The sequence below is a fragment of the Rhea americana genome, unplaced genomic scaffold, assembly GCF_003343005.1.
Source record: "Rhea americana isolate MKP2758 unplaced genomic scaffold, rheAme1 scaffold_20, whole genome shotgun sequence".
In the NCBI taxonomy this organism is placed as follows: Eukaryota; Metazoa; Chordata; class Aves; order Rheiformes; family Rheidae; genus Rhea; species Rhea americana.
Genome location: NW_028186150.1, coordinates 161425 through 173868, shown reverse-complemented (window position 1 = coordinate 173868; position 12444 = coordinate 161425). Strand labels below are relative to the sequence as shown.

General features: G+C 35.5%; 1 protein-coding gene across 3 annotated transcripts in view; it reads right to left on the bottom strand.

Annotated features, from left to right (window-relative positions):
• The window catches only part of GARRE1 (granule associated Rac and RHOG effector 1), a 49899-nt gene extending 45452 nt beyond the window's left edge, over nt 1-4447 (bottom strand). For all 3 annotated transcript variants that reach the window (XM_085303742.1, XM_085303743.1, XM_085303741.1), the window contains exon 1: nt 3257-4447. The gene's annotated coding sequence lies outside the window, so the exon portion shown is untranslated. The remainder of the gene's footprint in view (nt 1-3256) is intronic.
• Nucleotides 4448-12444: the final 7997 nt, after the last annotated feature.

The following is a 12444-nucleotide window of genomic DNA, read 5'->3' as shown; positions in this document are numbered from 1 at the left end:
TTTTTTGCAAGAAAATATGTATTTTGTTTGCCATCTGATTTTGTAACATGGAATTTCTTACACAAAAGAAATTAAAAATGGCCTACAGGATCAGATGTCCATCTAGGCCACTATGTCATCTATGACAGAGATCAAAATTCATAATTTCAATTAACTAACACTATCCATAATCCTCCTACATATTTTAAATCAATTATATCTAATTTGAACAGGTGCTGGGGCCAAGTTTTCCCCCAGATACAAATTCCCCTCCCAAAATCACCCTCATACAGAGTAGCTCTCTATCTCCAAATTGCTGAAAAACAAGAAGTTTCCTGGATGCTTTCTACACCTGCAGGTTGCAGCCTGATGCCGCGAAGCCCTCCAAGAGCTGCAGGAGAGTTGCAAATACATCTCTGCATTTTGATCAGCCACACGTTGCCCCCCTTCTGCTTATTCCCAAATACGCTATCTTCAGACGCAGAAAACACAGCTCCACAGAAAGGGGAGGGAATGTCTCACCACTCTTCAGCTCACTGTCCTTACTCAGTAGAGAGGAGGAGATTTGGTCACCATGCATTAGTGAATACCCTCACTTACACAGTGAAAGTGGGGAAAAAGAAAAAACAAAAACTCAGCCAGTTCCTGTGCAGCCATTTACCAAAGTATTCATAACGCTCATTCCATGCTAGTAGCTAGCCTGTTAAATCAAGAACAGCTACATTGATACTACTTTCTGTTGGTTAATCACAGAATTAATCAGTCTAGAATGCTAATAGTAAAGAAATTGCCCTTACTAGGGCACTTTAGGGGTACTATTTTCTACAGTTTTATGCATAACTATAGCATSGGAAAACTTAACCACAAAAGCAGTATTAGGAATAATCCTTGGACTAAGACACGAAGCATTGTAATATGTTTTTAAAAGTTATATATACCATCACCGTATTTTGCAACAAATATGGTATATTTTGTATTAGCTTGAGCAGGCAGTTCTAATGATATTTCTACCACCAGTTTGTTCTACTTTCTCTCTCCCACTGCTTCATGTTCCACCCTATTCTCAGCAGGGTATTATTTGAATTTATTGGTACTTCCCCAGAAACTGAACAGTGCAAGTGGGAAGGCAGCCTCTAGCAATTAAGAATAAAAGCAGATACAACTGAATATAATTTAGACTAGAGAAAAACAAGTGTGAGGAGTTTTTAAGGGAGAGCTGGAATTTGAAATGGACTAGAAAACAAAAAATACAGAAATAGCCAAGTGCAGAGTAATCTTGTCAGCACACGTATCAGAGAAATTTATACCATGAGGCAAAAGTTGGCATGATAACAGGAACAGTGTAATCAGAAGTAGCCCAATAAGAAATTAATTTCTAGGTGATTACTGGTGAAGTAATAAGATTTTCTTTCTGTACCTAAAATAAAACTACATTGTGAACATAAATGCTTGAAAATTATAAGACTGCCTTTCCCCCAACATAAAGGATGTTACAAAAACATATTTTGAATAGTAACTTCATTGAGTCTTTAACATTCAAAGTTTGAAAGCTTTTCTTCTCTACCCAAAAATGAGGGCTAAAAATGGATCACAAAAACTCACTAAGATCCTCCTGTCAATGCACGACAACTTCAAAAACTTATCACAGGGCTGAAAAGTATTTGCCAATACATTTTCAGAAAGGATACTGTTAATCAAACAAAACAAATATCACATCATCACTGCCCAACAATCCCCAAATAACTACTTCAAAATACTAGTTTCACTGAACATTTTATTAAACCTAACTTAAAAACTAATCAACATGGCTTGTCAGATGCAGCTATCATTTAAAAAAGGGGAGGGAGGCGAGTACCCAGTCTCTGCTTTTAGTATGAGAAATTACAGAAACAATTCTAAACTTGAGATTGAGGAGAGTATATAAAAAGGTTTTTACTTATTCAAGTCTGTTTCTACTCCCATCTTTAATAAAACTCAGGTGAACATGTTATACTGTTTTAATCACAAAAGGATATTTGTTTTTCATTTGTCAAAAAGAATAAAAATTCAGTATATACCACAGTTACCAAAGTAAATCCATAACTCTGCTGATCATTTAAGGTTAAAGTTCTTCTGAAAACTTATTAAGTTTAAAGTTCAAACACACAATGAAACTCCACATATCCACACTGGGAATCTCTCTCATAGTTCTTTGTTCTAAAAGTTATGATTTATAGAGCCAGAGATTTTTGGCAAGAAGCAGAAAAAAAAAATAGTTGTGAAGACTAAAAATTGGCAATTTTGAGCCATGAGATAAAACAAGTTTTCAAAGAGATATATTTGTGTAACTTCAAAACAGTTAAATATAGTTGAAGAGCCTGCTCATCAGAAGCAGAAGGAAAAATGAAATATGCTCACCTTTGCACAGAAGACATCTACTACAATATATAGCATGCTTAAAAAAAAAGTCTTGAGGGACAGTCACTAGGAAACCATCTACCAGAGTGTTTTGTTTGGCTATTGTCATAATGAAAAGATAACCAAGAAGAGCATTCAGAAAAATGGACATAATGAGTATAATCACTGATGCAGGTTCTGATAAAATGTACTTCTACTGAGTCAAAACAGCTCTTACAAACACTGATGTACTACAGTTTATATGAAACTTTCAAATGACATAATGAGTTTCTGAAAAACATGTTATCTCACTGAAAAATGTAGTTCTTTTAAAACATTTCTGCAAGATTTCTGAAAAAATACTAAATACTTTCAACTTGCAGCCTACCAGCATCAGGTGAAGTCATCACAGTACTAACAGCAATACTGTAACTACTACTGTGAGTACTRAAACATGAAAAAACCCAAACACAGAGTTTGCTCAACACTGTCAGTTGAGGTATTCAGCAACACAGTTTTCAATTTTAAATATCAGATTATCTGTAATTATGTTAACACATGACCTAATAAAACATTTTATTTTGAAGATAAAACTTGTACCAAAATAGATAACATATGCTTTCTGACTCTTTACTAACCTACCACCAAAGCTAAGCTTGGCACTTTCAAATCACACCCGACTCAGTGCACGTGCAGCTTTCTTGCCAGAGGAATTTGCAGCAGGCTACACAGCCTACCTTCCCGCACGATGCCAGGGACACTGCCAGGATCAACGCTGCCTGGCCAGAACCACGGCCAGGGGTTTTACATTTGAGCAAGGACCTTGCCTAAGACATTCCTGTATATTCCCTACTTTCAAGTTCTTCCAAGGCCAGAGGAATCACAGGCAGCAGCTACTTACTCTTTGCCGAGTCGATCTGGCGGTGCCCGTCACCACTCCACGACTGAGGTTACACACAGCAGCAGCTCCCTCGTCTTCGCTCTATGCCAGGATGTCTTCACTCTATGCCAGGATGTCTTCGCAAAGCACGGAGCAGAGGTGTCCTCTGTCTTGCTCTCGGAGGGGTCTACCAAGACGCTTTTAGATTTGCTCCAAGAAGCTCTAAAGAATATCACTCTGAGATGCTGCGTATCTCTTTACCAAGCAGTTTATTTATGTTTCTGCAAAATGTAGAAAAGCAGCTAGAAAACAGAGCCAATAGGCTAAGAAAAGACTAATTAAGCCAGTTACAAAACCTATTTCTGCCTATTTTAAAGGCCAAGTGTTCTCCCTCCGCGCAGCAATCAAGACAGGGTCACATGTAGTTTATTAAAGCATCTCCCTTCCAATCTTATTTTTTTCCTCCTCAAATCTAATTTGGTATCTACATCACTGAACCCTTGGATATTTAGATGGTGCTTCTTCTGAGAGAAACAGGAAGGTATTTTCAACCACATCCCAAGCAATTCTGTCTGCTTACAGTGACTAAATCTAGCCTTTTACATAGCCTGGTTCTCCCTTACGACCCATAAATACATTTTTGCTTTAACATGTTCAAATACCTTAGCTACAGGGAGATGTGTTTTGGGTAAAGGCAAGAAAGGCAAGGCAGCTGCTACCCTGGTCACTTTTGCCCAAGTTCTTCTATTGCTAGGACCTCTCCTTTCTGCTAAACCTACAACAGAGTTAAAATAATAATAATAATAATGACCTTTTTCCACACATGTCCCAGGAGAAGGCAGGTGAAATTACTTAAGCAATGAGTTCACCTTACATCTGCTTTAAGACGAACAGCACAACAATAGTCCTCCATAGGATAATTAGTTGTTTGGGAAAATCCCTGTTGCTACACACCAGAAATTAAGCCTCAGATTTTCACTATTTTTTGTAACTATGTCCTCCGTTTATAGATAATATATCGTCTTCCATATTTTTCCCATTAGGCAAATTCTGGTTCCCCACCTATACTTCTAATAGAAAACTGAACTTGCATATGTTTTATGCTCTGAAGTTACTGAAAKCAGTACAAAGTGCAAATTGCTGCTGTGCAATCAAACAAAAAACTAAAACTTCTGCAGGAAGAATTTCTATGCATTTCTTTTTTCCAAAGCATTATATGGAAAAACTGTAAAACCAGACAGTATGGAATGAAATATTCTGATATGAAAAATTGTTCCACATTGAAATATTTGGAATATTGGTTAAAAACTGTATTACTACTACCGATATTCCTGCTCTCTAACACTTCCTCTAAAGATCTTGCTTTATTCCGAGAGTTACTCTATTAGGCATTTGCAATTCCTATATTCTGTATAAGCCTACTGCATATATGTGTAGCAGCCTACCAGGGAACACTATAATGAAGAAACGCAGGCATCCAACATTTATTGGTTCCATCTTCTTTCCTCACAAAAGTTTTTTTGTATTCATTGTAATATCAAGTCTGCAGTTATCTGATATATCTGAACACTTAAAATGTATCTTTTTTGCTTATAAGCCAACAACATTCATGCTATTTTTGTTTTTTTTTCCTACTTTCAGATTCACTCTAACAAGCTTTAAAAAACAGTATTAGAGGTATTTTTTCAGTATACTAAGGTATTTATGTACTTGTTTTTACTCATAAGTAACACAATATAAATATTTTATCCATATACCTCTGCATATTTTATACATCTATTGCCCTTTATTAAGGGAGTTTAATTTCAATGATTCACTATTTCAGACATTTTTCCAACACTGCCATTTTAGACACAAGAAAATTAATTACATTTCTTCAAAGTGTCCAGTAATATTATGCAGCTGGAGCAGATCATATCACTTTCTGCATTTATTAAATTATTTTATTAGGAACAATTTGGTCTTAAGCCAGTATCGTGACTAACCACAATCAAAATGCTCTGTAATACATCAAGATTTTATCTTCAACTACCACCAATGCATTTGTGCGTGGTAAGAGTTTGAGCAGTGCTTCAGTTGCACAGACACTAACACACCAAACTAAGTTTAGAAGGAGAGGAATTGAGAGGAAATCCTCTGCAATTTCAGCCTGGTAGATTTTTCTTCTCACCTTTCAGCTTACATTCCAATCCTCATTGTTCAATACATAGAAACAGGAGTATTTTAATGAGGAATGAAGCGTAAAACAAGAAAAAAAAAGAACAAAACAAATAATGGGGAGCTTAGAAAAGAAGAGTGACTGGTTGCAGGAGCATAAGAAAATGAGATGATTGTGGGTTTGGCAACTAAACTGATGGTTTTGTTTATAGCACTTCAATATGATATTAAAAATTAAGATTAAACTACATTTTAGGTCTCTCATAAATGCCATTAGTAAAATATTTTGCTGCTTTTTGAAATGTTATATGCATATCACCAAATCTTTGTTAGTAGTATAGCTGCTTGTAAAATGCTTTTATATTTCCCCTTGTATCTAAYGTATTGTTCTCTGTTTGGAATAGAAAATTCTTCCACAGACTGCTTTTCATATCTTTCAGATGATTCTGTTGGCACTTTACTTGCCTCTGAAGCTGAAACATGTAGATTCTATTTATACAGACATTTCTTTGTCCACATTTTGGACAAAATAGTGCACGTTTATTGATCAGAAGTGACACTTACTAAATACTAATAAAATTTGATTCAATATCATACTAATCAAGCTATACTTATAAGTTCCTAGGGGATAACTATTTGAGAAAGAAAGCCAGTGAAAAACTCTTGATAAATCTAAATCTTTACAACATGCTGATACTGTAAAAATCAGGGTATCTTACCCTCATTTGTAGTAGATTAAAGCTTCTCAACTCATAGGTGAATGGGGAATTCTTTACCTAATTATTTGATAATTCTAAAAAAATTTGCACTAAAAATTGACTATGATTAGTTGCTTTGCTACCTTTCTTCCCATAGACTCCACTATGAAGGCATTTAATAAAAAAAATCAAAAATGGCAAGCAAAAAATGAAGAAAAGGGAAGCAGAAGGACAGGTATTCTGATGCAAATGTTGGAGAGTCATGAGTACCTGCCACACAACCTACAACTTATCCCTGACCTAATGCTAGCTACAGCTGAGGCAATACCTTCCACCTGGAAGAAACCCAAGTGCCAGTTTTAGAAGAAACAATTTTGTGACTGAAAACAAAACTCAAATCTTCCCTTCACATAAACTATAAAGCATCTATTTTGAAGTATCTCTTGCTAAAACACAAATTCTTACCTAAATAATAGAGAAGGTCTCAAAGCTGAAATACAGAACAGTTGTAAGAAAGGGGCATCTATACGCCCTATATACCTAGTGCACATATTGAGGCACAAAATCATATATTTACATTAGCTTGTCAAACAGTTCTCTTTGAGGAATGTCCTACAGCTGCAACTACTACTATTCCCTGCCTTTTTCAGAAATCAGAATATATTAGATGTATCTTCTGAGATCATTAGATTTGGACCGCTTTGAATGTAACCAGATTTGGACCGTTTCAGGTATGGTACTGTCCCATACAACACTGTCGTTCTGCCAGGACAGCTGCCTGCTGATGACAGTGTAAGGTAAATGAAAGCCAGCGAACCAGAAGTCTTAAGTCAATAGTGTGATGTAAAAGAAGGAAAATGCCACAACGGAAGCCTTTAGACGCAGCTAAATAAGGGATAAGAACTTCATTTTTTCCACATACTACAGAGCATTATGATCAATATTCACACATATCTAGCTGCATATATTTAGTCTAAGTCTACTTGGACCACTTGAACTTTGCTTGCATTAGGATTCATTTAAGAGAAATATATTTAGCTAGGCATATACATGTACGATGCCCTGTACCTATGTAATTTATTCCTTAACACACTGGAACAACTGTATCAAAATATAGCATACTTGGGTAATTATAATACTATGTGATGATGAGGACCATATCACTGGCAAAACCTTAAGTTACTAGGAAAAGAAACATAATTATTTTGTGTAGAAAATTTCATAAACTACATGCCACTGTTTTTCTTGATATATGATTTATTGGAAACGAAAAACAACCAATAAAGAAGAGATGATCAACTCATGCTCCAAAACAGAATGTCTCAAATAAAATAGGTAAGGAAGACACAATGTGCTATTTCTCTGAAACCACAAAAATTTTTGAAAATAGATTGCTTCATCTACGCTAAAATAGTTTCCAAACAAAATACCAACTTTTTAGCAGAAAAATACTGACCAAAGTAAATAATGTTCTTTTGTTTCAAGCGGCAACTTTAAATACCAGTGACAACACAGCATTTGCACTAAAAACCTACAAAATCCCCCAAAAAGCGTGGTTTCATTAAAAAAAAAAAAAAAAAAAAAAAAAAAAAACTCCAGTCAAATTTTATCAGTCATATAAGCACTAGTCTTCTCAATAAATCATAATGCACAAATGTGAAGGCCATGTAGACTTCTGAAGAAAAACAAGAAACACAAGAAAAGGCAGAGTCTAGACACATTCTCCATCAGCAATCCTGGGAAGTGCAAAGGATGCAGAAACACTGCTTTAATTCACAAAGCAATGAAAAAAAGGTAAGGAGAAATGATTCTAGGGAGATCAACAGCAATATGATAATTTAAACCTATTTCTTCAAAAACTGACTCAAGTAGTTTGGTTTGAAAACACACTAAGCGTCATAAAAAACAAAACAGAAAAGCACCTGTCAACTCACCAGGCTAGGCAGTGAACTTTGTGCACATGTTTAAGAACAAATTCAACTTAATATACTCTGCCTTTAAAATCAGAGGAGCCATTCAACTTTTTAATATCATCTCAGTAAACCACCTGCTATAACTCACACATCATGTATTGAGTCCAGTAACCTGTCTGATGAGAACATGCTGCCCAGAAAAGCAGCCCCAATTTGAAGATACCACGAGAAGTTCTTGAGCAGTAGCTCTGACATCCGGCCAGCAACAACTTAAGAGTGCTTGAGATTCAGTGATAAAAACCTCTCCTGATATTTCAAAGACAATATCTATAAACTGAAAGGGATCCATGCAGCCCACAGCTAAAAATACGGTCACTATGATAGAAAAAGAGAAAGTAGAGTAAAAGACAACTAGAGCCTTCTAACACATGTGCGGAGCCTAACTATATTATCAATTTCAATCAAATGTCATAAAACCCAACTGCTCCAGAAACTAAAGTATGTGTGTGTGGGGGGGGTCTTTTCCAGTTATGTCTTCAAAGGAAGAAAATATATACTTTTCCCCAAAACATTTCACTAAATCTTGTGTGTYGACTACAGATTTACTCTATCATACCAATCCATCACCACAAAAATGTAACATTTCTATATAAAAACAAAATATGTATCATTAGTGGTTTTCAACAGACTTCATGTCCAGCAACATCTGCAGAGCAATAGATTTCACTTAACCAGACCCAAATCTTTTCTAACCACAAAATCAAGCAATATATTAATTTCAAAATAGCACAGGTCAGATGTACCACTTTTCCACATGGATAAAGTAAAAAGTGCACTTAACCAAAGATTGCCACACTATTTCACATTATTTTCTGTCACACGATCCAAATTACTATTTCAGTTTTAAGACCAAATATGATATGTAGGATAATGTATTTAAATTAGGGTTGATGATTTGGAACAATAGAATGCGCTTGCTAAGAGAAACTTCTAAACAGACAGTAAATTCATAGTTAAACTTTCACAATTTTTTACCGAGTTCACTAATTACCAAAGTTACTTTGTTTAAACAGTTGCCACAAACTTTATGATACTCAGTCCACTTCGGACATGAAATAAGGTCCAAATGATGAATCCGATATCACAATCTGTTGCCCTGGAAATTATTACAATGTTTAGATTTAAAAAAATTATTATAAAACCTAAGAGATCTCTTGGGAGAAACATTTTCATTTCTCTTCCTGAAAGCAATGCAAGACAAACAGAAAGACGGGTCGTCCTCTGAGCAAGGACTCTTCCTAGAGTTTAATACCAAATGAAGCCTATACCTGAGAACAGTATATACGTTTTTATTTCATCATTTTGTTCTAACAGTTGGCATTTCTTCCAGTAGCCCATCCAATTTTCATGAGCATGGAAGTATCTAACGAAAGAAAAAAAAAAGCCTCAGAAATAAGAGTCCATTTACACTTGCATTAACTTAGGAAATCTAATTTTTCATTAGCCTAGACCTACTTCTCCATACAAAAATCTGAGTAGCTTCTCTTCAGAATACAAAAAGTTATGATACTACCAAAAGCTTAACTTTTTTGCCTACATCATAATTTACATATCTACACTGCTTGTTGCCCAGAAAGGCAGGCACTCCACTATGAACTGGCAGAGTACCTCCAGTTAGCTCTCTGTAGGTGAAGATTGTGCGAGTATTCATTCAACCCTCTGTTTTCCTGCCAACATCGCTGGCAATCCAGCAATCTGGATAATTTCATTTGCACTACTTGGAACCAAATTTACTAAAAGAGAATTTTAAGCACTATCAAATCTTACACATCTTTCTCATTCTGTTTTGGTTTTATTAAATAAATGTAATTTTTAAAATCTTTTTTGAATGATACACACAAATATTTAGCAGTAAGCCTATTTTTAGCACCGTGGTAAGGATCCTATGTCATCTGCTTGTAGATGTTCATCTCATTTAGGCAAAAGGGTAGTTCTGATTACTTTATCACTTAAATATTTGAAAAATGTGTTGCTTAATCAAATAAACACRAGTATCTAACTACATCTTTGGTAAGAGGCTCAAGACAATTTATTCTGGAGGTATGAAACAAGCACTGGTGAAGTCTGATTCCATAACAGCATATTAGTGTAGCTTTATTTAACACTATCCTATACTAAGATATTCTCTATTCCATTCTACACTAACTCTTCAAATCCTGCTTGGCCAAAGAATTGGAGACCATTAGAACAGCAAGCATTACCGCTATTATTTTTCCTCAAAAAAAAATCTCTTCTTCTCCTCAGAATCGTTCCACCTTTAACTAGACACAAATGCCTTTAACAAAAGATGAAAAGCTGCATTCACTTTTAGACTCTCATTTGACATATATGGTCTTTTCAGAGCATTTGGAAATGACAAACCCATTCTGCATTGAAATTTCTTTTGAAAGATGCATTCAGAGGAACATCAAGTATAGATCTAGAATAATGGACTTTCCAGCCAGTCATCTTTTCCTCTTCATAGTCTTCCTCCTTCTACATAATGCTATCTGGTGCGAGACTTGCAACCGCACTCTGAGAAAAATTTTGAAATATTCCAGTAGAAAGAGTTCATGTTCCTGAAATCGCATAGTCTGGCACAATACTGAATTTACCCTTACTGATCTTTCCCTCTAATCTTCAGTCTTTTTCTCAAGCTGCGAGGATGCAGAAACAAGGAGAGTCTTTCAACAACAAGGAGTTGTCTATGTGTCTGCTCTTTCCAGTCACTAAAGCTTTCACCACTTTCAGCATTTGTTATATGTTGGGCCACATAACAACAAGAATGCCTAGCATCTTAGGGATGAGATTGCCGGTTTCGAGTATTTTTAAGGAACTTTTTAAAATGCTGCGTTGTCTTAGGCTCCTAGGAAGAAACAGTAGAAGATCTCTGGATTTTTCTGAGACATGAGCTCTAGGTAGCATTCAGGGGCTTTATCTTTCTCCAGGGAAGCTCCTGTGCCTGGACTTCAGCTGTGCTAAGACACAATCGGCTGAGTGCTACAATCTGTAGAGAGGAGTAGGAAGTGCAGCTTTCTTAAACAAGGAAAATACCTAGATATTCAGAGCAGTGCTCCTATGTATCACACAGAGCACATGGACATGCTTGAAAAGACAAAGCTTTGCCCCAGTAAATGTTGAAGATTTCCTGATACCATCCAGAAACTCACAAACATAACAAGTTATCACAATGAAGTAATCTACTTGAGAAACCAAAAATACTCCTGAAAGGATTTAAGACATATTTAATTGCTAGATTAATCTCATGCACTGACAAAGGCATAAATCATACTAGGGATGTCTTTGGAGAATTGGGGGGAGAAAAGGACCATTATGGATCTTTCTACTCTTTTCCTACCCTCTCTTCTATTCTGCATTCCATACATTGCTTTAAGGAGTTTCTTCTAAAAATAGAGCATGCTAGAATAAAGCATTAAAGAATTAAAAGTTAAATATTATTATTATTTCTAACAAGAGAAACAAACCTCCCCTAATGTTTGAAATTGTCAAAGTTCAGGAGTTTTGTCCCATTCCCAGATTGCACCAAAAATACCTCACACAGAGGCTGTGAATAATATTCTATAATCAGACTATTACATTTAAAGGTCAACTTTGAGCGCATAGCTAAGCAAGAATCATAACTTCAATACTGTTACTAAACAACCAATTAATATGCCCCCTTATAATTTCCCAACCGACATGTACTTAGTGCAAGAAAACAACAAAAGTGCAATACCCAGACCTGGGAAGGGGTGGCTGAAAAGACAATAGAGGGATTTTCCTTCCAAAATTAGCCAAATAATGTCTTTTTCAATGCTATCCTACAGAGGTGCTTACCAAAAATAGTAGCATCTCACAAGTATCACGCTGAAAAGCAACAAGATAAAATGCGAACTTAAAAAGATGTATTTGCCCTAACCACTTGAGAAAGCAGAAAGCAATCAGCAAAGCAAGAAAAAAAAGAACACAAAGGAGAATTATAACCATTTTGAAAGACAATAAAAATTTAGCTAGACTAAACCAGAAAATATATATCAGCTATTTCAAGGAGAAAATTTTACTAACAAAATAATCAGAAATTAGTCACTATTTAAGCGCTCTTAAATTCTAAATATGATTGCTAGGAAATTACTTTCTCTGATGTAATCCTAGCAGTAAAAACATACAAGGTAAAACTTTATCCAAGAAAAATGGAGACAGCTACTTTACAGCAAAAACTTTGTTTTTGTTTTACGTAATACAGCAAAAATTATTTCCACCAGTGCTTTCACGCTCTTTTACAAGGGCTTTGCTTAGAAGCGAGAGCACCTCTTCTCTTCMTGAAAATAGCTCTTCAGAGGCCTAGAATATCGCATTTAAAACTGGTATGTACATAACACATCAGATTAGTTGTTTTATTAAA